Raw genomic sequence first — 24,568 nt, forward strand, 5'->3', positions numbered from 1 at the left:
GAGGGCTTTCTCTAGTTGCGGCAAGTGGGGGCCACTCTTCATTGCGGTGCACGGGCCTCTCACCATCGCGGCCTCTCTTGTTGCGGAGCACAGGCTCCAGACGCGCAGGCTCAGCAATTGTGGCTCCAGACGCGCAGGCTCAGCAATTGTGGCTCACGGGCCTAGTTGCTCTGCGGCATGTGGGATCCTCCCAGACCAGAGCTCGAACCCGTGTCCCCTGCATTGGCAGGCAGATTCTCAACCACTGCGCCACCAGGGAAGCCCCTTGTAGACTTTTTAATCATGGCCATTCTGACCGGTGTGAGGTGATATCTCATTGTAGTTTTGATTTGCATTTCTCTAATAATTAGCAATGTTGAGCATCTTTTCGTGCGCCTTTTGGCTATCTGTATGATAAGACATTTTAAATAAATTTACCAATCAGGAAAAAAAGTCTATTAGAGCACATCTTCAGAATCTGTTTTTTTTTTTTTTAATTAGCTTACAATCCACATATACTTTGAGGTATGTAGATTAGTAGATTAGATTAGTAGGTATATGTAGATTAGTTATGGAGCATTTTCTTTTGTGATAATCTCTCCTCTTACTAATAGAGTAGCTGGCAGTTGGGGCAGAGAAGATATTCTCTATTGTAGAAATAGGTTTTATAGTTATCATTATTTATATTAGATTTTAAGTCTGTTACCCTCTGGTATCTGCATTAGCAAGACACATAATAATCACTGAGTATTCTTGAGGGAATGTCAGCAAAAAGGGCCCTACCCTCAAGGAGCTTACTGCCTATTGAAATAAACAGAGAAACAGTTATTCAAAAAAATAATTACTGTGACAAAGATATGTAGAGTACTGTGGGTATGGTGTGTTGGAGACAGGCTGGACCCGTGAACCTAGCTGTTAGTATTTGAAATCATCTGTGGTGGTATGTATACTACACAAATCAGCAGATGCTATATACATACAGTCAGTTTTGCTGTAATGGGATGCATTCCTAAAAATCACTAAGTGTAGGGAAAAATGGGATTGGGCACAATACTCAAAAACTTCCTCAGCAACACATTAAAAAAAAAAAAGGAGAAACCAAATTAAAATGGTAACACAGTTTTGCATGTTAAAATGGAAATAGTTAAGAAAAAAATAAATATTAAAATAAATATGGTGCTTTACCTTGAAAAAGACCAGAGGTTTGCTTGAGAAGTGGGCGAGGGAGAGGTTGCCTCTTGTGAATTATTGTGGAATGGTGGAGGGAAGGTGTCTGAAATCTGAGGAAAAGTTAACACCCCATGTGGATGGGTGAGGCTCCCGACAGGAGGTGGGCTGAGGTAGCTGGGAGATGTTTGAGGTAGGTGTGTGTGCTGTGTATTCCCAGGCACTGGGCTCAGTGCAGCTGGGCGCAGTTTTCTGCATTCATCTAGTGTTTAATGGCACGTAAGCAAATAACAGTTATTCAGTGCTCTTGTTGTTCCCTAGTGTAACAAGCACATTGAAACAAATTTGAGTTTTCCAGACAAATGTTAGAGCAGAACTGACTGTAACAGGGCTTTTTTTCCCCTTCTGAGAACTGATTGACCAGCACACCTCTGGAAATGGAGCTCTTCGGTCAGCCTGGAGGAGTCTTGGAAGACTTGACAGAGAAGATGACACTTGAACTGAGACTTGGGAAATAAGTACAGCGTTTTGCCAGGTATGGCATAGGTAGAAGGAGGGCATTCCAGGCAGGGGGACAGCAGCATCTGAAAAAGCATGCAGATGTAAGCCTGGTATGTTCAGGAAACTCTTACATAGTTCAGTGTTAAAAGAGTAGTTCAGTGTTAAAAAAGGTTAGAACTTGGAAGGAAGGAAGGAAGGAAGGAAGGAAAAGGAAACATTATAAATAAAACATAATGGTTAGGCAGGGGCCAAATTCTCAATATCCCTGTATGCCACATGAAAGAATTTACATTTTATCCCTCAGGGGGTAGAGAACACTGAAAATTTTTCAACAGTGAATTGTATTTTCTAACACTAATTTATATAGCACTCACTGTGACAGTATGGAAGGTAGACTGAAGGAGACTGAACTGGAGTCTGGGAATCTATTGGGATAAGGAGGAACTAGTGTGGATCTTTCATAGGCTTGACCTCTTTGAGAGTATTATAAAAGCTGTAGATGCTTATTAGCAACTGTGTCCTTTCTGTGTTTTTAGAAGCTACTACTTCTGTAACCCTGTTTCTTGGTATTAAGGACTAGGGCCATAAGAGTTAGTCTATAATTTAGTCATAAAACTAAAAGTTTACAAAAATGATACATGATTATTGCAGAAAAATAAAAGAATACTAGCATGAATAAAAATTAAAACTCTTAATAACCTTAAAGAGTATTGATTTTTTTTTCCTCCCTCATCCTTTTTATAACTCTTCTTTGATAGGGAAAGGTGTTTGATCATCAAATACCAAGTTCTTACTATAGACTAGATGCTGTTCCGTTATTACTTAGTATGATACCCTATGATAGCCACTTGTGAAAAGAAACCATGGATATAAGCATATAATAAAAATGTGTTATAATCAGATGGTCATAGTTATACTGTAGTTCATGGACCTCATTTGCCTTAAAAGGCAGATTCTAATCTTTACCTAATCCAGACATTACCAAATTATATATGTATGCTTCCTCTTTTCTGTATTGTCCATATTCCTCTCCCATAGCTCTCAGGACTCGTAATCTTTTCTTTGTGCCAGCTATTTCTTCTAGTCCGCAGCATTTACAGAAATAATAGTGTGCCTTTCTCTAATAGAAATAAGGCTTTCTTTTTCTTCCTGACCCTGTCCTCACCATATCTTAATCCATATTGCTTTGTTTTCTGACTGAGCCATTTGGCTCCTCTAGAATATGCAGAGAATCACCAGTGAAGTCATAGTCATTTAATACAACCAAGTACAGGAATAAATCACCCTTTTTAAGCATGGCATGTAAGACCCTTTAGAGTCTTTCTTCCCGGCTTTTCAGGCTGCTTTTTCTTTTACTTCACTCCACCTGTCCTGTACTTCAGCCATCTAAACCACTCCTCACCTTTGGAAAGCCAGATCCTGTCCTCTCTCTCTGCCTGAAATGCCTTTCTCCACTCAGCAGGCAACTAATTCATTCTTTAAAACCTAGCTCAAAATTACCTTTTCTGTGAAACCTTCCCCGACCCTCTGCATTAGTTAGGATCAGGTTCAGTGGCAAGTAACAGAACCTCCAAAATAACAATGGTCTAAAAACAAGAGAGAATTTATATCTCTCCTATAACAGTGGACTTTGCAGTGTGGGGCTGAAATGACAGCTCTGCTTCATGACGTCATTAGGGAAGTAATGTCTACCTCATGGCTTCAGAATCTCTCACATTTAACCCTTGTCCTCACCATCCAAAATGGAGCTATCTGTTTTATGCTCTATGATGTACAAGGGAACAAAAAAGGGACTAAGGACATTTGAGAGCTATCTCTTAACATTTCCCTAAAGCCCCCAAATTACGTATCTGCTTGCATCTCATTGGCCTCAAGGAAGGCCTGGAAATAGTCTTTATTCTTGGTGGCTCTGTACCAGCTAATCGTATTATTAGGGAAGAAAGGGAGAACAGGTATGGAGTACAGCTAGTAGTGTGCCACACTTTCCCAGCTAGAGGTAGTTTCTTTGTGCTTTGTGTTCCCGACAGCACTCTAATTAATTAGTATTTAAGTTGTTAGAATTCATTTGTCTTCTTCACCAGATTGTGGACTTCTAAAGGCATTCAGGAAAATTATAGCAAAAGTATCAGAGACAAAAGCAGGGAATGATATTTAAATACCCATGTGAACAAGGGAATTGCTTATATAGAGCTGATTTCTTAGACTTACATTTTTTTTTTCTATTTTCTCCATTTTGTAGAGGGAAGTGGACACTGCCAATAGTAGAGGGCATGGCTTCTCCTTTTCAATAATGCCTCAAAATTGATCACACAGAGAGAACACAGTTATTTAAAAGGTGATATATTCTCTGTATTATACTGTTTTTTTTAATTGTGGTAAAATATACATAAAAGTTACCATTGTAACCATTTTTAAGTGTACTGTTCTGTGGCATTAAGTACATTCACACTGTTGTACAACCATCACCACCATCCATCACCAGAACTTTTCTGTCTTCCCTGAGATTCAGAACCCATTAAACACTAACTCCCTGTTACCCCCTCCCCCAAGCCCCTGGCAACCACCATTCTACTTTCTGTCTATGAATTTGACGACTCTAGGAATTTTATATAAGAGGAATCTGTATTTGTTCTTTTGTGACTGGCTTATTTCACTTAGAAGGTCTTCAAGGTTCATTGTGTTGTAGCATGTGTCAGAATTTCTTTCCTTTTTAAGGCTAAACATATTGTTATATATATGTACCACATTTTATTTGTCCTTTCATCTATCAGTGGACACTTGGATTGCTGTGTTACACTGTTTTTTTGGTAAGATTTTTGTTTTCTAAAGATATTCTCCACACGAATAATGTCTTATTATAATTTCACCACAACTACCCCCAGACACAAACCACATAATAACATATCTTTTTAAAAGGAAATTTAACAAAAATGCAAAGAAGATAAAAACCATCACCTATATTAGAAATTTATTTTTATAGGAAGTAATCCCCCCTCCCAATCACAGTTTCTGAAGTATAAACTAAAAAATAAAATTAAGTTATGAAAAACATCCTGGTGTCAAATCTGGAAAATAGGTACAAGAATGGAATTAGAAAGAAATATAGTAGTTTTTCACAAGAAAATATTAAATTTTGTTATATTTAAGAGTCTCTTGATGATATGATAGAGACACATAGGAGAGTGCAACCTGTGAATCCCTATTCTTTTGAAATATGGAAATTTTACCAGTGGACAGTGAGAAAGAAATGGTTATAGCTGTAGCCTGCTGGATTTGCTTTTATGAAATTTCTCCAGCATTGAAGAGAAAAGGGTTATAAATGGGTGGAGTAAGGAAAAATAGCTCCATTTCTCTCACCTCACCTCCTTTGTTATCAGATGGGAGTTAGTTTAGTGACAATAATTATTGGATGTTTGATTGCCAGTAATGTGACTGATGCCTAGAAAATTCTGGGTTTTGGCCTCTATCCCACTGTATACATAGTCCAAATTGGTAGTTAAATTCTTACTAAAATTCTGAGTAAGCTTTCAAATAGTTACTTAAATAAAATGCATGTCCAGTGGTTTAAACTGGATCTCACAGATACTTTCCCATTTCAGCTGATCGTTTGGTCAGTTTGGCAAAATGGTGAGTCATACTTCTCTAGCCAGCCACAGACCAGCTGTTGATTTACTACTCAGTTACTTGAGCCAAGACCGAAGCACCAGAATAGAATAGAGCACCTTGGCTCTGACACCGTTTTATCTTTTTCCTAAAAGTCTGGATGTAAATTTCCATCCTTCCCCTAGGTGTTTTGAGTTACAAGAAGCAGTCTAAGAGTTCTTTGTCTTTTAAATCTTCTAGTACTGTTGTAGAAATAAATTTGACATGCCTGAAAGGATCTGAGAAGAAAAAAACGCATTGTGGTGTTAGCTGTAAACTCTTCTAGGGAAATTAGAACTTGATGTAGACATTAAAAATAGAATTGAATGGTGAAGGACAAAGTAGTGGAGGTGTTTTACAGCAAGAATTAAGTTTGGATAAAATGGGGCCTAATTATGGATGGCAGTGAGTGAAGGTCAGCCACGAGAAGCTGTGTGTGACTGTTGAATGTTCCTGAAAGGAAATGAGTCTGGCGGTGTTAGGAGTGAGGAAGAGAGGAGAGACTAAGGTGTTGCAGAAATCTAGGAAAGTGGCAATAGAAATCTGGACAAGGTTACTGGCAGTGAAAGTGCAGAAAAAAAGGTAAATTTGAGAGCCATTCTGGAAAAAGAAACTATAATTGTGTCACATGGAAGAAGAGTAAAATAAAAAAATTTCTAAGAAATTCCGTGGTGTACTGATATCCCATTTTGGGGAGAACTCTTGAATTAACTCTAGATAAGGTGAATTTGAGGTGCGATGGGGAATAGCCAAAATAAGACAGATTTTTTTAGGCTATTAGTGGACTGAAAAGTGGGTGGAATGTGTGAACTAGACTTGTGCTTCTGGTACAAATCTAGCTGTACTCAAGGAGGTAAGAATTGGTCCTAGAAAATACCTGATTATAACAGTAAAGGCAAGAACATACGTTCTCATAGCTTCTGCATACCTGAAAAGCTCTTAAAATCAAATAAGTTTTTTTTTCCCCCATTAGCTTTATTTCAACTGAAGGGACTAGGTTAGTTAAATAGGTATAATTCATAAATTACATCCAGGACACTGAAGTTCTTCTCCCATACTACTAAATAAGAAAGTAGAATCTAGATTGCCTTACCTAGAAAGATGCAGAACAGGGGCAAGAACTTAGATTCTTTCATAAAGAACAACATCTTAGAATATATAGATATTGTGGCAGAATAATGGCATACCAAGGAACATTATGTTCTTAAATATTGTAAGTTAAGTTATTGAGTTAACTGTATTTAACTTGTAGTACAAGTACAAGTACTTGTAGTGTAATTTGTAACATTTGAGTAATCTAGTGTGTAATTGAACGTTTTGTGTTTTTCTTTAGTGGAGCCTTTAGTTGGAGCTGCTGTGCCAAGTGTTTCTTTATGGCTTTCTCTCTCCGAGCAGCTCTTCGTATATGTAGCAAAACATTTAGAACCCTGTGGAGTAAAGTAGAAAAAAAACTTGGCAAAAGAGTATTTCTCTTATAATTAGAAATTGTCTTAAGATACAATATGTTACAGCAATGATAAAGCTAATATATTAAAGAAATAATAGCTTAGTGTAGAGGTGACTGGCATTTCGCTGAAGATACCTAAGGGGGTAGTGTTTCCCTAGTGCCCTAGTGCCTGCAACAAATACTGCTTACTGCTTTCTGCTTTCTTCTCGCTCGAACCCGCGCCCCCTGCAGTGGAATCACGGAGTCTTAACCACTGGACCGCCAGGGAAGTCCCTCTTCTCTCTCGTGTACACTTCTTTTTTTGCTCTTTACTCCTTCTTTTTATGGTGAAATATAACATATATATAGCACAGTGAATAAAATAGAAAGGTACAGTTTAATGAGTAACTATAAAGCGTATTCACCACCCAGATCAAGAAACAGAACATTGCAAGTATACCAGAAGCCTGCTACGTGCCCCTTGCCAGTCAAATCCCGCTTGTATGCATCCCGTCCTATCCTCCAGAAGTAACCATAGTCTTACTTCGGTGATTATCATTTCTTCCTTCTCTTTGAAGTTTATCACCAAGTATGTGTCCCTAAATGATGTAGTTTACTTTTGCCTCTTTTGTATACATATATACAGACATATGTATATATGTCAATACATAGTCTTTTGTATCTGACTTATTTTTGTGCCATTTATCCATGTGTGTGTATAACATTTTCATTTCTCTGATCCATTATTTGCATACTGTTCCACTGTATGAATATGCCATAATATATGTATTCTCTTCCGTTTCCTAATATTGAAAAACTCAGCCTGTGACCATTCTTGTATATTTTTCTTGGGGCACATGGGCACCAGTATTTCAAGAGTTTATACTTAGGAGTGGAATTGCTGGATCATAGGAAATTCACATCTTCCAATTCACTGGATAATACCAAAGTGTTTTCTAAAGTGGTTATTTATACTCACCCCAGCAGGATATGAGCATTCCTGTTGTTCTCCATTCTCGCCATCACTTGGTATTGACACACTTAAGTGTTTTGGGCAGGAAAACTGTGTCTCTTATGATTTTATTAAGGAGGATGAGACCCTTTTCATATTTGAATTTCTTTTTGTGAAGTGCCTGTTAAAAAGGTCTTTTATCCCCTTTTCTATTTGGTTATCAGTTTTTTCCTACTGAGTTTTAGAAGTTCTTTATATTTTCTGGATATTAGTCTTTTAGTCTCTAAACACTTTTGTGTATTGAGAACTTTGTTTCCTTCCCTGTGTTTTTGATGATTAGAGAAGCCTTTAATTTTAATGTCATATGACTTATTCTTTTCCTTACAGATTATACTTTTTTTTTCCTGTAAAAATTTGCAGATATTTTCTTAGATTTGTCCTAAGTACTTCATATCATTGATGCTATTGCAAATGGTATGTAATTTTACATTTTGTTGTTTGTTGCTGACAGGTAGGACCACAATAGATATTTTATATACTGATTTGTATCTACCAATGCTTCCACATTCTTGTTAATTCTAACAATTTTTTAGATAATTTTGAATTTTTTAAAATACACAATTATTTCATCTGAGAATAATGATAACTTTTTTTTCAGATCTGTAGAGATGAATTTAAACAATGCCTTTTATTCCTTAACTTGCCTTATTCTGCTGATTAGGACCTCTATCACAATGTACAATAGGAAGGATGATAATAGGTATCCTTTTCTTCTTCCAATCTCAGCATTTCTTCAAGGATAACGTTAGCTGTCGTTTTTTGGAAATGCTCTTTATTTAAGTTAGGTAAAGTTACGTTTCAGTCTTAGTTTACTAAAAATTTTCATCAGAAATGGATGTTGAATTTTATGAAATACTTTTTTTTCATTTTATTTTTTATTTCTTTTTTTATGAAATACTTTTTCTACATCTAATGAGATTATCATGTATTTTTTGTTCTCTAACTATCAGTGTGATAAATTACATTAATTTTCTAATGTTAATTCAACCTTGCATTCCTAGGCTGTATCTAACTTGATCATTTTTATATACATTGGATTCAGCTCGCTAATATTTTGTTTTAAAAAACTTGTATTTATATTCATGACTGAGATTAGCCTGTATTCTTTCTTCTCATAGTGTCCTTGTTAGGCTTTGGTATCAGGTTATATTAGCCTAATAAAATAAGTTGGGGAATGTTTCCCTGTTCTGATCTCTGAAAGAGCTTGTGTAAGATTGGAATTTTTTTTTTCCTTAAATAATGATAGAATTCACCAATGAAGTTATCTAGGCCTTGGGATTTTCTTTTTGGAAAGAATTTGACTACAGATACTTCAATATTATTATATTTTATTTCCTGTGGACTCTTGTTCTCACTTATGATGTCTTCTGTTTGCTTATATTTGACTGTGTCTAATGCTTTTTGTTTTTAAAATTACTTGTGGGTATTCTTTGAGGCCTAGAATGAAGTTGTCTTCCTTCAGAGAGGGTTTATGTTTCCTTCTGCTAAGATGTGTGTAGGTATCATTAGCCCAGGAACATTTTAAAAGAATTTCACAGTTTGAAGTTCCCTGGATTAAGGAGTCCATGCAGACACAGACTGCAAACCCCTGCCCAGGCTGCTCAAACTTCTTAGGGACCTACATCCTGGATGTTCTACCCACCATTCTCTTTTTCTCGTGCTTCTCTCTGAGCTAAAACAATCTTCCCTGCAATCTCCTGAGGGTGGGATTAGGATTTAGATTCAGTTGTAGTTTACCTTTACCTGAGGTTATAGCCTTTTAGGATCCCAGTTTAATGTGGGGAAGAGTTCCCTTGTGCTCTCTACCTTTCGAAGAATCTGTGTTTGAGAAATTTGTTGCCCTCATCCTATGAGACCAGTGAAACCAAAGACCTAATTTACTGAGCTCTATCTACAATTGCCCTCAGGGCCAGAGTATCTTCAGGGAGTCCTATTACCTCTCTAGGTTCTAGTTGCGCCTAGTTTGTCTGGCAGTTTCCCACCATCTTGTCAGCTTTTTATTTAAGGTGTTTTTGGTTTTTTTGTATCTAAGGATTTTTAATTGTTTTCAGTAGGAGGGTTGATGTAAAAAATCCTAGTCTGTCATTACTAGAAATGGTAGTTCCTCTTAATTTTTTCCCCCCACTCAGTCTTCTATTTCTTTTGTTGACTTCAGCCTCCATGTTAATGCCTTAGTTTCACAAATATTCATATATTGAGCATCTAATATGTATCAAGCATGGCACAAAACAAAGTCCTTTGCTTTCTTGAAGCTAACATTGTAGTGGATTCTGGATTGTGGGGAAAGTTGCAGCACCATTGGACAGCATTTTCCACACTGATTCACAGAGCATTGGTGACCTGTGAAATCCTAGTAAGGTTGCCATTGTCAAGTAAATTTGAGAAATAATGCCCAGGAGGATATCCTCTCTTAGAGAACTAAGGCACTAACTTATTTGAACTAAAACCTTTATTTATAGAATACCTCTTAATATCTCATTAGCATACTAGAATTCCAGGGAACATGATTTATGAAATGTTGGAGTAGGACTAATGTATTAAACATCTCTATATTATTTACATGTTGTCACAGAGCAGTTTCAACTTCTGCTCTCCCACAGTCATGTCTAAGGGGAACATCTGCTGAGGGAGTAAACCAAGGCAGCTGGGCTCTGCATTCTGAATGAGTTTCCTTACTTGGCCGTGGGTAGTTAGACTAGCATGGGTACCCAAATCAAAGATGCCAGACATAGGTCAGTCACTGGCCAACCAGAGAAAGTGTAGAAAGTGCTGAATTAAGTTGTCACAGATCTCGTTGGTTGGTTAAAGAAATAGAGCTCCTGCTTTCAACTTTATGTCTAGATGTACTCCGGATTGACAAGTAAGGGAGAGTGGTGGTTTCTGTAAGGATACATATGATGATGCGGATCACAAAACTCACAAAAAGAAACATATTTGGCAGTTAAGCAGTGGAAGAAGCAGAATTTGAAAAATCAAGAGAAAGAGATAGAAGGGACCTATGATGGACCAAGAATTGGCCAAAGGTATGGCAGGTTGGCAACTATGAGATAGAAAAAGAATCAAGCGGAGAAGCACAGAGACCAGCTTGTGGTTAGAGGCAAATCAGATACCAAAAGCCTGGTATCCAGGGAGTTGCTGAGCCACAAGAATGGCAGGAGCACTAGAATAAGGACCCACAAACTCCTGAGGCTCGGTCCTTTAGGGCAACGTTGGGACTGGACCAGGTTCTCAGTTCCAATATCCTTAGGGTCTAGGCCCACTTGTTACTGATTTTGTTCTTGGGTTTTTGTGTGACTTGTTTCCCTTATCATCAAATTCATACTTACAATCAGTTCTCCTCCCCCACCACACACACCTACATCTGCCAACCTGAGTGTCAGTGCCCTGCCACCAGAAGAGACTGATACATAAGGAAAGAGTTGGATTTATAAGACTGATGTATGAGTTGAATTCATATCAGTACTACTTTTTTGATTAACATTTTTATAACAATGGAATACCCACCATTCCTACCACTGCTTTTTATCTTCTCTCTTTATTACATTTTGGAAACTCATCTTCTAAGCTCAGCTGTGCTAGCAGTGTTAATGTTGTATTGCATCACATAATCTATTTCTGTTGGTTATCCTATAAATCAGGGGTCCCCAACCCCCGGTCCGCGGACCAATACCGGTCCGCTGCTTGTTGGGAACCGGGCCGCACAGCAGGAGGTGAGCGGCGGGGGAGCGAGCCAAGCTTCATCTGCCGCTCCCCATCGCTCGCATTACCGCCTGAACCACCACCCCCCAACCCACTCCGTGGAAAAATTGTCTTCCACCAAACCAGTCCCTGGTGCCAGGAAGGTTGGGGACCGCTGCTATAAATAGTATCTCCATATACAAAAGACTGCACATTACTTACTCTTGGTACTCTTTGGCAAAGGATATTTCCTACTTCCCAATCCAATGTTATTTGCTACTGATCCCCAATACTGTTTGAGAATCACGTTGGCTTTAGTGGAGATCTCTGTATTTGTTATTCCTTTCTCCACTGATTGTGTTCATCTGCCCCTCTAACCCCCATTTCTTTGTGTCTTTTTCCTCCACACTCTTCCCCCACCTTTTCTTTAAAAAGTTTTTTTAATACTTCATTATTTATTTCTTCTGCATTTTACACATAATTTTGGGTTTATAATATGAAATTAGATTGGTCTTTTTGAAGATCTACTTCCTAAATAACATTTTTCCAGCCAGGAAATCCGTACATTTGAATGTTATGTCTTGGAAAGTACAGAAAAGAAAAAAGAAAAAATGAAATTATAATAATCAAAAACCACCCAAAATAGCCACAGTAGTATTTCCTATCCATAATGTTTTTATTAAAATATGTTTATATGTATATGTATGTGTTGAGGTCAATTTATATACTGTTTTATAACCATATTTATTTTATATCATGAATATTTCCAGAACATTAAATGCTCTAGAAACATGGTTTTAATGTCTATTATTCCAGTAAATGAAAGCACTACAATTTATTTAACCAATCCTCTGTTAACTGAACAATACAGTTATTGCCAATTTTTTTGCTAATATTATGCCATGGTGAATATCTCTTGTATATAAACCTTTGTGTCTTTATCTGATTATTTTCTTGGAATACACTTCTGTTGTGAAACCTTGAGTCAAAAGGTATATACAGGGCTTCCCTCGTGGCACAGTGGTTGAGAATCTGCCTGCCAATGCAGGGGACACGGGTTCGAGCCCTGGTCTGGGAAGATCCCGCGTGCCGCGGAGCAACTAGGTCCGTGAGCCACAACTGCTGAGCCTGCGCGTCTGGAGCCTGTGCTCCGCAACAGGAGAGGCCGCGATAGTGAGAGGCCCGCGCACCGCGATGAAGAGTGGCCCCCGCTTGCCTCAACTGGAGAGGGCCCTCGCACAGAGGCGAAGACCCAACACAGCCAGAAATAGATAGATAAATAAATAAATAAATAAAGGAATTTAAAAAAAAAGGTATATACATCTTTTTAAAGTTTTGATACATAATACTATATAAAATTTCCTTCTTGAAATGCCATGTGGATTTATGTCCTCACATCAATGTGTAAAAATACTAGCTTTGCAATACCATGCTTAGATACTACCATTAAAATGTGAAAGAAATAAAAACAAACTTTGCCAAGTTGATAAGGGAAAAATCTTATATCACACTTTAATTTAGATGTCTGATCAATACTAAGAATGACCTTTTTCATATATTTATTGGCCAAGTGTATATCTGATTTTGTTATTTTTCTGGACATGTCCTTTGCTATTTTCTATTTGAGGTGGTGTGTTTTATCTTCTTATAAATGTATTAACACTTTGTCATATGTTGAAAATTTTTTCCAGCTTATCACTTGTCCTTTAATTTTGTTTATGGCATTTTTTGACATGTAAAAGTTTAAAATGTTCAGTCATTAAGTATTTTGATAATTTCGTTTTGGTCTCTTTCTTCAGCATTTTGTTTAAATAGACTTTCCCATCTCTTCTTTGAGAGGTTAAATGGTTTCTTATATTTACTTCTTTATTTATGTTGAGTCTGTTTGTTTTTACAATTCATTGAAATGCTCACCCATTCTTCTAATATTGGAATATTTGAGATTACAAACTCTTAGATCCAGATGTATAGAGTTTTCTAGTTTCAGAAAATCTGTTAACTTTATTTTTACTACCATCTACTTCCAAAAAGAAGGAAAAAAATCAATTAACAATAAACCTACACTTGGACATTTAGTATGATGATAATTGATTTAGACTTATGCAGGGGCATGCGAGGGATATCTCAAAGTCTGTCAGAAATTTATAAACTAAGGCCTTCCATTTGGGTTTCCTGTTAATAGCAGAAAGGAGGAGGAACAATGAGTTACATGTTTCTCATTGTCTGCTTAAAGGAAACATCAGTTTTCTTAAAAGAGAAATCTTGGCAGTAAAGTCAAAGAGGAATTTTTTGTGTGGGTCTTTATGGGAGGAATGATGTCTTGATACCATTTTTATAGAACATAGAATAAAACAAGGCAGTTTATTTTATAAACTCTTAATAAAAGTTAAGGGAATAATATTAAGTTCTAATTATGGTAAAGTACTATATCTGCAGGCAGTCAAAATAATACAAACCACATATGTGTCTTTCTGGTGAAGTAATTTGATAAGGGGTAGAGCTTAGAAAATCTCTGGTTAGATATTTCTTAAACTAGCTCTTTCAACATAATAGTTGAGATTTTTAAAAATCAGATTTTGATTCATGTATATTTGTGATTTCTAGTTAGAAATAGCAATTGTGGAATGATTCATACACATTAGGTCCAAGTGTTTAACTGGAAAGTTTGACATTTTATTGTGAGAATTAGCCTATTATTTGAGAAGGTGGAGAATTATCTCATATAAGTGGGTTTCCAGAATTACCTGCAATCAATTACAGACAATTTTTGCTTGCTACACTTCAGTTATAATGTGAACAGTTTAAGTAAATAGTAAATCTTACTTCATTTCAGATCTGACAGAATGTCTAAGAATTTTTTGTTTTTCATGAAGTACTGCTTCCTTCATTATCAAAGAATATTGAGAATTAAGTGTACTTTAAGCTGCTCAATTCATCTTTGAAACTATTTAAACTTACTTTATCTGTGATATAACCCTCATTTTTAAGCTGTGTGTAAGGGAAGTAAATATATCTTGAACTGTGTAGGAAGGTTTTTTTAAGGGAAAACAGGAAGGGGAAAGTGTGTTGACAGAACAGTATTGCTTTTATTAGTTTTTTTTTTTTGCAGCTGACACTAAACTTGCAGTGTTTATATTGAACATTAAATCAGCACCTGACTGAAACATGACTAGCTAGAGAGTTCAAGACTATTTAGATAACTCAGTATGTTGGACGTTAGGGGACTGTACTTTAATCAGACAGTAGTATGATTAGGAATCAGAGTTGTATCTGATGTGCTACCGCTAGACCTGAAATAACTTGAGTCTATTTGTGGAATGCTATGCTTATATTTTAAATTCTAATATTTAAAAAAATCACAGATCGTTGAGGTTAGTTAATTCAGTTGCTTGTAGAGGAAGGACTACCTGGGCTTGCTAGAGACAGAGGGTTGCTTATCCTCTGTAACATCTCCCATGAAAGACTCCTCACAACTCTCTTTTGGTTGTTTATTTACATTTTTAACTATTTGAAATATTAATTTTTTCTAAGAGTTTCTTTGTTTTTATCTTCAGAAGGATTGAAGAGTGACCACTCAGAATTCTCCTTTTTAGAGAAAGACCCTTTATATACATAAATACAACCCATTGGTTATGTTATTTTTCCAGGTGAGATGATTTCAGCTGTGTCTTTATATTCCTAAATTATAATACTGATAACTGTTGTTTTGTTGCTCCTTTTGTGCTGAGTTCTTAAGATGTAGAGGAAGCAGCCAGACATAGAGTCCCTTGACTTTTCTTAGCTGCTTGAAATTCTGGGATCAATTTTATGGCAGATGTTCTAGAGGGGAGTGAGAGTGGAGGAAGGTACACTATTTAAGCAGCTGTTTCAAGTAATACATGCAAATGATGATGAAGACTGAACCTGGGAGAAGAGCAGTGGAGATAGAGAGGAGGGGAGGACCTGATAGGGCTCTGGAGTGGACTGTAGACCCCATTTTTCCAGTTCACCACTCCCTAGGGGAAGTATAAAGGCAGTGGTAACTCTAGGATATCTAGCATATTTCTCCCCCTGCAGTTTGAATCTCCTCATCCTTCTGGAACATACAGAAGTTAGGGCTTTGGCTAAAGGCATTATTTTAAAGAAATGTCCCATCAGCCTGTTTCCTTACCCTTTAAGGTCATGTTCTTTGTTGCATCCATTTTAATTTCAGTTTCCATATGTTTGTTTTTAGCATATAGATCTTGTATCCTGTAACCCTGCTGGGTTTTCTTTTCCTTTTTTTTTTTTAATTTTTTTTAAGATTCCTTAGGGTTTTCTATGTGGACAATCATGTCATCTGAAAATGGGTAGTTTTATTTCTTCCTTTCCTATCAGTTTTGCATTTTTTTTTTTTTTTTTTTTTCTTGCCTTACTGTGCTGGCTCTCGCTTCTCTTTTGACCCTAACCTCTTGCTCTGGCCACAGGTGATTAGAAATCATAGTTGTTAGACAGATTGACTTTTGCCTGGAACAGAAGTCAGGGTTGCCTGGGTTGGTGCTTTTCTTATGCAGAGATTTTTAATTACTGATTCAAAATCTTTTAGAGTTATGGGCTTTGCTTTTTCATTTGTTTTTGAGTCAGTTTTGAAATTTTCTGTTTTTCTAAAAATCTAGCCATCCCTTTTTAAAAAGGTTTTTAATTTATTGGCTTAAAGTTCTTCATGATGGTTTCTTTTAAATGTTTGCTCCTTTTTTAATGTCTTACAGTGTGTATCCCTGTAGTTTGTGACCCCAGGCTATTATGCTTTCTAAGGTTTTTTAGTCTCTTGCTCTGGTCTGTGTACTGGCTCAAAAAAGCACTTCTCTTCTCTCTAAGGCCCCTGCCCCCACGGCCCTTTTCTCATTTGCAGTTTCCAAACTGCTAAGCACTTCTGCATGTAGTATCAGTAAATGTTAAAATGAATATATATTTTTATCATCTTTTCAGATTACCTGTTTTTCAACTTTTGATAGGTGAGGTTTTATTTCATTTCTGTTAACAAACGAAAGGTTTTTTGATTGTCCTATTTTTTTTCTTTTTAAGGGCAGTTGACTTTTAAAAAAATGTTTATTTATTTGGCTACGTCGGGTCTTAGTTGTGGCACGCGGGATCTCCGTTGCGGCGTGTGGGCCTTACTCTAGCTGTGGTGCGGGCTTTAGAGCACGCAGGCTTAGTTGCCCCACGGCATGTGGGAGCTTCCCGGACCAGGGCTCGAACCTGCGTCCCCTGCACTGCAAGGCGGATTCTTAACCACTGCGCCACCAGGGAAGTCCCTCATTGTCCTATTTTAAAAAAATAAAATACATAACATAGAACTGGGGTATATTGCTTGGAATTTCTGGTCTATAATTTTGGTCAGAGTGCTTCTCTTGGAATTAGTTTTCTTAAATGGTTAAAAGGTATCCTGTTTGTCTTTACCTCTCCCAGTACTCCTCCCAAATATCTTTCTAAAGCATAGACTAATTTCAAGATGTTTAAAATTTCTTTTTACTTAGGCCAGTTTGAGGATCTAGATAAAAAAACAAAGGAAGTTGTCCCGATTATGGTTTTTTTTTTCTTTCTTTCTTGGTTCATTACAAGCTGTCAAATTATTTGAAGACCCTGGTTTCTTCAGGCCTATAATTTGGCATAGAAGAGAGTAGTATCCTTTAGTTTGTAAAGGAATGATAACTATATTCTAAGTAGTTTTAGGTAAACAATAGAAGGAAAGTGTTACTATTTAAAAAAAATGATTTTAGTCCTTAGAGTCTTTGTATTTCTTGTGATACTAAACTACTAGAGTTACAAAATGGTTATCCTTCCTAGAGAAGGAAATGGTTCAGATTACAGTTGCTCACTTACCATTGGTAATGGAGTATACTTTGTAAATTATTAGCAGGATCACAGTGAGCTCATTGTTAAGCAGTCCCAAATCAGAGATTCTTTTCTGGGTTAAGGCTAACCAGTGTGGTAGCTTGATCCACTAGGTTTCTCAACTGAGAGTTGTTTTGCTTTGTTGGTCTTCATTTCTTTCTAGTTCACCTTCTGGCCGTAAGGGAGATTTGTGTGCGTGTGGGTGGGGGGGGGTGGGGTTGATGCCCTGTGCTCTAGGGAACGTTACAGGCATTGCCGAGACAGCACTAATCGCATTCCGTTATGATGCTTAGTAGAAACAGTTTTGCTTTTTGCTGCTATCACCAACATGTAGCTTCTGCTGCCCTGTGGATTGGTTGTATAACAGAAGCTACCATTTTTGAGCCCCTGTTATAGACTCAGCTGTTATGTACCTTTATGTCGTGTTATCCTCTTAAAAACCCTTGAAAGAGAGGGGTCGTTGTTCCTGTTTTTAGATGGAAAGGCTGAGGCTTAGATTTCACACAGCTAGTGAGTGCTTGAATTTGCTTTTAGGGCTCTCTGAAGCGAAAGCACATGTTCTTTGTGTTCCACCACAGTCTGCCAGTAATGCTGGCCAGATAAGAAATATTTCAATGAATAGTATGTTAGTATATTACATAAGATACTTTCTCCATAGAAAAGGAAGCCTAACTTAGGATTTTATGCCTCCCTAGTGTGCAGTATCTATATGGTAAAATTTAAATTGTGGTGGTATTAAAGACTAAAAAGGAATTTTGAAGCAAAAAAATGAATAAGGATTATGTTCCTGGGCCTTGCCCAGTACTACACAGATTGGCTATGTTTAGTTCAGGTTGTAGATGAGCTATAGCTTCAACTGCTAAGGAACACTGAAATCCCTGTAATGTTTCCTAGGGAATAGTATAGAGGTTTAAATGATTAATAATAAAACTTGCAGGGGCTTCCCTGGTGGTGCAGTGGTTGAGAATCTGCCTGCCAATGCAGGGGACATGGGTTCGAGCCCTGGTCTGGGAAGATCCCACATGCCGCGGAGCACCTAGGCCCGTGAGCCACAAGTACTGAGCCTGCGCGTTTGGAGCCTGTGCTCCGCAACGAGAGAGGCCGCGACAGTGAGAGGCCCGCGCACCGCGATGAAGAGTGGCCCCCACTCGCCACAACTAGAGAAAGCCCACGCACAGAAATGAAGACCCAACACAGCCAAAAATAAATAAATAAAGTGTAAAAAAAATTAAAAAAAAATAGAACTTGCAATCCCGCACGTGTTGTACATAGGAAAATACTGACATTTGTGGCATGTCGTAGAAGGAATGAAAGGGAGAATTATTTTTAAAAAGAGAAGCTAAAGCTTTATGCTAGATAGTACTGGTAACATTTTAAAAACTCCTGTCTTTTGAGTGTCTCCTGCAAGCCAAAGGCTTTATAGATATGGTTTCTAATCCTCACATCCAACCCATGAGGTAGATATTGTTATCCTCATTTTACCAAGAGGGACATTGAGGTTCAGAAATCTGAAGAACTACATCAAAGTTCACAGCATTCTTAAGTGGTGAAGTTGGAATTCAGCCTCCTCCCTACCACACCCCCTCAACTGACTGTCTCTTGCCTATGCCCTTTTCATTATGTTGCCCTAAGCAAAGTTCAGGCAGAATCACTACAGGGTTTAAGAATCTGGGATTTTGATGGTTCCGAGCACCCTCCTGTATGACACTGGAAATTAGAATTCTGTGAGTAAAATTGAAGAAGCAGAGATGCAAATTTTAGATACTTTTTTTTTTTTTTAATCAGAAAAAGAAATAGCTCTTAAATTGTCTTTTTTTGGGGGGGCGGTATTAATGCAGAGTCTGTATAACACTGTTACTCTTAATTTGATTTTATGTCCTTTTTCTTTTTTCTTCTTTTTTAAGATGTACTACTGTATTTCCCTTAATATAAAGAAAGAAATATAACAACTTCTTAAACTTCATCCCTTGAAATTAGGCATGTGGTCTCAAACGTATTCTTTTTCTTTTTTGATAATTTTAATGTTTTTATTTATTTTATTTTTTAACATCTTTATTGGAGCAAACGTATTCTTAATTGACCATATGATATAGTTGAAAGTAGTATTCTAGAAAAGAAGCGAAATTTAGTCATATAGATCCATTAGTTATAATAATATCAGAACATTTTTGAGTGGTATACAAGCCTACAGAAAGAGTTATGACTTTCATAGTAGATAGGCATAGAATATAGACACCAAAACATTCACAATAGGCCTGTGAATATACCTTTTGCTCTGGGTTCTTTTGGTCAGAGTAATGTTTCACACGTTGCAATTAAAATGGAGCAAGCCAGTAGTTTTCTTTTGAGTGTGCACGTGCTAGGTTTGTCAGATTGTAATATCAGTTCCATCCTTTAATGGAACATTTTGATTGATAAACCACCAAATTGCCATACAGAAAAAAATCCCCTAAATATTAATATGCTATTTTCTAAATAGTCTAATTTTTAGTTTTGAATTCTTGTTTTACCTAAGAGTTATGAGAGCCTTTTATTTTCCTAGTGGGTATTTCTTTGTTTAATATTTGGTTATTAATTCCCATTATGGTCAAAATGTGGCTGTATAATTTTTAAAATTTTATTGTGCAATGTATCGTGTACAGGAAAGAATGTGTAAAATTGTAAGTGAAGTCTAAAGAGTATTTAATAAGTAAAAACCATATAGCCATTACCCAGCCAAACAAATAGGAAATTAACAGTGTTTTAGGAGCCTTCTGAGTGCCTCTAATTCTATATCCCTCCCCACAAAAGTAACCATTTACCTGCTTTTTATATTCTTACTAGATATGTATACGTATCTCAACAACATATTTTGGACTTTGCCTGTTTAAAAGATAAATTGATTCATAGTGTATATATCTTAATTTCGTATCTTTCTCTAAGCATTATATCTTTGAGAGAGATTCATATGTATAGATGCAAGTAACAGTAGTTTATCACCCCTGCTGTATAGTAATACATTATTTGAATATACACTCAGACTGATGGAGGTTTCACTAGGATGTCTCAATGACAGTCTCAACTGCAATGTTTCCTAAATTGAATTTATTAACTCTTTTCAACCCCTCACTTGCCAAAACTGCTCTATCTATTGTGTTTTCTGTCTCTGAAATAGCATCTCATTTGCCCAAGCCGGAAACTCGTTTTTGACACCTCTTCCTCATTCCCCATTTCAAGGCAATCTTTAATCCTGCAGGTTTATCTTCTAAACATTTCAAATCTATCTCTTATCTCCACTATCACCACCCTAGTCGAGTTCTTACCTGGACCTCTGTAGTAGTCTTTGTGCAGTATCAACATCCTTTCTTATTCTCTTACCGTGGATTATAGGCCTGCCTACCTCTTCCACTTCATCTTGGCACTCTTTCCTTCACTTGCTAGTCTATGTTAACTTCAGCCATTGTTCATGCCATGCTTATTCCTGCTTCAGGACCTTTGCAAATGCTGCTTCCTCTGCCTGTGGAACACTGTCCCTAATTCATTCTTACTCATCCTTTAGGACAAAATTTTGAAATACCACCTCCTCAGAGAGAAGTCTTCCTTGCTCACCACCCCTTAATCTAGATCATGACTCCCTGTTATCATTAGGACTTTGTACTCCTCCCACCTGGCACTACTATAAAATTAATTAAATGATTATTAAGGAAGACCTCTCCTTTGATTCAGTCAGTGACAGTAGTCTACAGAGTCTAATAAAGCAAGAAATCATAAAAAGGGATGCATGCCTTAAAATTTTTAAGAACATGACTGCATGTTCATTTGTCAGTCTTTTTATTAAGGGACAAAGGCCTTTTCTTTGGGAGTAGGTCCATTAGCTGCCAGTTCCATATTGTTTATCTTTCAGAAACCATACCCATAATATGTCATCTCGGATTTCCAGTTTGGGTTTTTTAAGCAGAACAAGAATTTAGACTCTTCTGATACATTCTGAGTTTAGAATCCTTATGGGTTTTTGCAATATTTTTTCCAATTTTTAAAACGATTTTCTTGCCTGTACCTAATTCAGCAACATAAGTATCTCACTTTTACTGAGTATTTCAGTCATTCAACTCAGTCTTCCCCACTCCCCCGCATTCTGTTAAGTTAATTAACAAATCACCTAATTACAATAATAAGTATAAATGGCATGAACAGGTCTGGAAGCGAACTCAGTAAAAGTATAACTTAGCTGATGGGAAGAAGTCTCTAAGTGTACTAGGTCGGTGGACTACGGTTTTTGAGTGCACACGTACATGGTCTACTGTATTGATATATTATCTATAGTGCAATACTGTAACTCTGAGGTTGAATTATGTGGCCATTTATTACCCACAAAACAGCAATTTTATATGGTTGAATATAATATTAAATAACAGTATAAAAGATAAACAGGCATCCAGTTGGATAATATAGATCATGTCACAGTAAAGTATGTAAATAATTTTTAAATAAATAATTTTCTAAAGAACTCCAGTGGTTCTCAGATTCTTTTAAGGGACTATAGCTATGATAGCCATGCAGCCCTGGATTTCTGGGTCAGTCTTTAATATTTAACATTGTATTATTTTTTCTAAAAATTATTGAAATGTCACCAAAATATCAATCAAAAATGGAATCTCCTAAACTGCCTCTTGTACCTGACTTTAGCACAGAAATACTTTAATCAGCCATGTGTCCCAATTTTTGTACTGTAACTGAAGAGCTTTCTATTGGAAAGGTATTACCATGACTTAAGTAGTCTAGGTAGACTAAACAGTAGAGGAGGGATTTTAGTTGGGTCACATTCTTCCTCTTTACTCACTGTGGCATGCCATGTAGTCTTAAAACTTGTTGAATTTAATTTATTTCTAATAAAGTGTGGATCAAGTCCCATTGAAATGAACTCCTGGGAACTATTTCAATTATTTTGTTTTGTGGAAATTTTGTAATAGATACTACTTGGTATTAAGAGGGCCATTGACTATGGTCTTTACTTTTTTAATATATGTAAATTTTTGTAGTAATGGAATTTGACCTCTGATATTTCATAATTCTGATTTATAGCTTATCCTGTTAAGTATCATTTTTCAGCAAAAGCTATTTTACTTACTACATTATTATAAAACCAATTTTAAATTATGATTGTCCTTCAAGGAAGGAATGACTTTTTAGAAATTTGCTTTGGATAGTTTTAAGGATAACTCTCCAGGTATAGAAATGTGAAAGATTGTAATAGATGATGAACTTTCAATCTAGAATCAATACAATTGAAATTTAACACTTTTTTATAGCCCTGTGTAACTTTATATAAAACCATAAAGTAATAGAGTTTTAATTTAGTTCTCAAAGGGTTTCAGCCAAACACATTTCCAAAAATTTAACAAGAAAACAAATAAAAGAACCTCAGAACTGACATTGTAAATATTAAGATAGTTGAAATGCCTTCCTGATTCTTACATGGACTCTTCTATGAATCACTATCAGTGATTTTCTTCCCAGTATTACAGCCACCCACATAGCATTCCCCATCTTAGGAAAAATCTACTTTCTGTCCCCAAAGGGGTGTGGGAGCATAATAGTCTTTCTTTAAATTAGGGTATTTTGTCACGATGCAGTCTAGCAGCAGTCTGCACATTATGAATAGAGAAACCACTAAATTTCATGCTCTGTCTGTGAAACTGAACCAAAGGCTTAGTGTTAGAAACTGCCTACTGTCACCCAGCAAGTACAGATGTTTTCTGCATGTCCCACTTGTTTATACAGCTTACAAAGAACTGTATATGGAGTAAGTGGTTTTAAGTTTGGTCGCTTTCTAAAATGGACAGTCATTTTTTTAGGTATAATTTGCTTGTCAAAGAAATATCTTTAGATAGCTACAAAATTTATCTTATAAACATGGAGAAGAGAGATTTCTGTACTTTTTGAATATTGCTCTTTTAGTTTCTGCAGTGGTGTGGTTTATAATCTTAACATACACTAGACCAAGGTCAACAAACTTTTTCTGTAAAGAGCCAGATAGAAAATACTTTAGGCTTTGTAGGCTACATGTGGTCTCTGTCGAATGTTCTTTGTGGGTTTTTTGTTTTTGTTTTTTTAATCCCTTTTAAAAATGTAAAAACCATTCTTAGCTGAGTCTATACAGAAATAGGCCACAGGCCAGATTTGCTTCTCGGTCTGTAGCCTGCTGACCCCTTCTCTAGATCAGTACTGTCCAATAGAAATATAATTTGAACCATATATGTAATTCAAAATTTTCTAGTGGCCACATTTAAAAAGCAAAAAGCAGATGAAATTAATTTTAATACTATATTTTGCCAGTTGTATGCAAACTATTTTTATTTCAATATGTGGCACTAGCCACATTTCAAGGACTCAGTAACCACATATATCAGACAGCACAGCTCTAGAGCAGAGCTATTCAAAGTATGGACCATGAACTGGTGCCGGCCTACAGTTTGTTACCAGTTTATGACAGGTTAAGTATAGAAATTAAAAGCAAGAATTTAAAATATTTTATAGCAATTTAACAGTTACTTTATATCTTCAATCTAATAAGAAACTTGGCACTTGTATTTCATATATCTTTTTTTACATTTCATTTTTTAAGCAATTTATTATTATATCTTACAAAAGAATCAGTCTGTGAAGTTAAAAAGAAACTGGCTCTTCACTACAGATAATTTAAGAGGCACTGTTCTAGACAGTTCCTCCTAAGATTCTGCAGGCCTCTTGTATACATGGCAAAAATAAAAAAAGAAACGGTGATAAGATTGTGGTAGGTAGTTTATTTAGTACTATTCACATGCCACCAACCACTACAGAGCAGTGTCCTTTTACTTGTCTCTTTCAGAGCTACCATTGGAGCCTCTGACCAGGCTACCCTAGGCCAGTGGTTTTTTTTACTCTGCTCTAGAATCACTCAGAGAGCTTATAAAAAATAGCAGTGTCCAGGCCCAACGCCAGGCCAGTTGAATCAGAATTTCTTGGGAGGGGGCCTGTGTACAGTTTAAAAAGCTGTATATTTTTCCAGTTACATCCAGGTGATTATGTTTTACAGCCAGCATTATTGTATGGATTCCCTCATCCCAGAAAAATTTGCTCTTTCTCCATTTGGAAGAAATCATTAATCTGGGTGGGGGATTTTCTATGCGGGACCATTCACTTTCTTTAACAGTGAAAGGGGGACTTTCTGGTTAAATATGTCAGATTGAACTTTGGCATTTTATCTTTACGCCCTCCTAGAACCCCACTGAAATGAAAGGAATAAAAAAAAATAGAAGGCATAAATCACAAGTAGAAAGCAAATGAGAGGA

General features: G+C 36.5%; 1 protein-coding gene across 9 annotated transcripts in view; it reads left to right on the top strand.

The window, feature by feature from the left end:
- The window catches only part of SOCS5 (suppressor of cytokine signaling 5), a 59,038-nt gene that overhangs the window by 27,691 nt on the left and 6,779 nt on the right, over positions 1 to 24,568 (top strand). For 4 of the 9 annotated variants that reach the window (XM_061210613.1, XM_061210612.1, XM_061210608.1 and 1 more), the window contains exons 2-3: positions 1,557 to 1,681; positions 3,887 to 3,982. The exons of 2 other annotated variants lie outside the window; for them this stretch is intronic. The gene's annotated coding sequence lies outside the window, so the exon portion shown is untranslated. Of the gene's footprint in view, positions 1 to 1,535; positions 1,682 to 3,886; positions 3,983 to 12,453; positions 12,581 to 14,959; positions 15,053 to 24,568 lie in introns of those variants that run through there. 3 more of the 9 variants (XR_009703735.1, XM_061210609.1, XM_061210611.1) reach the window with 3 other exon arrangements.

The sequence above is a fragment of the Eubalaena glacialis genome, chromosome 14, assembly GCF_028564815.1.
Source record: "Eubalaena glacialis isolate mEubGla1 chromosome 14, mEubGla1.1.hap2.+ XY, whole genome shotgun sequence".
NCBI classification, from domain to species: Eukaryota; Metazoa; Chordata; class Mammalia; order Artiodactyla; family Balaenidae; genus Eubalaena; species Eubalaena glacialis.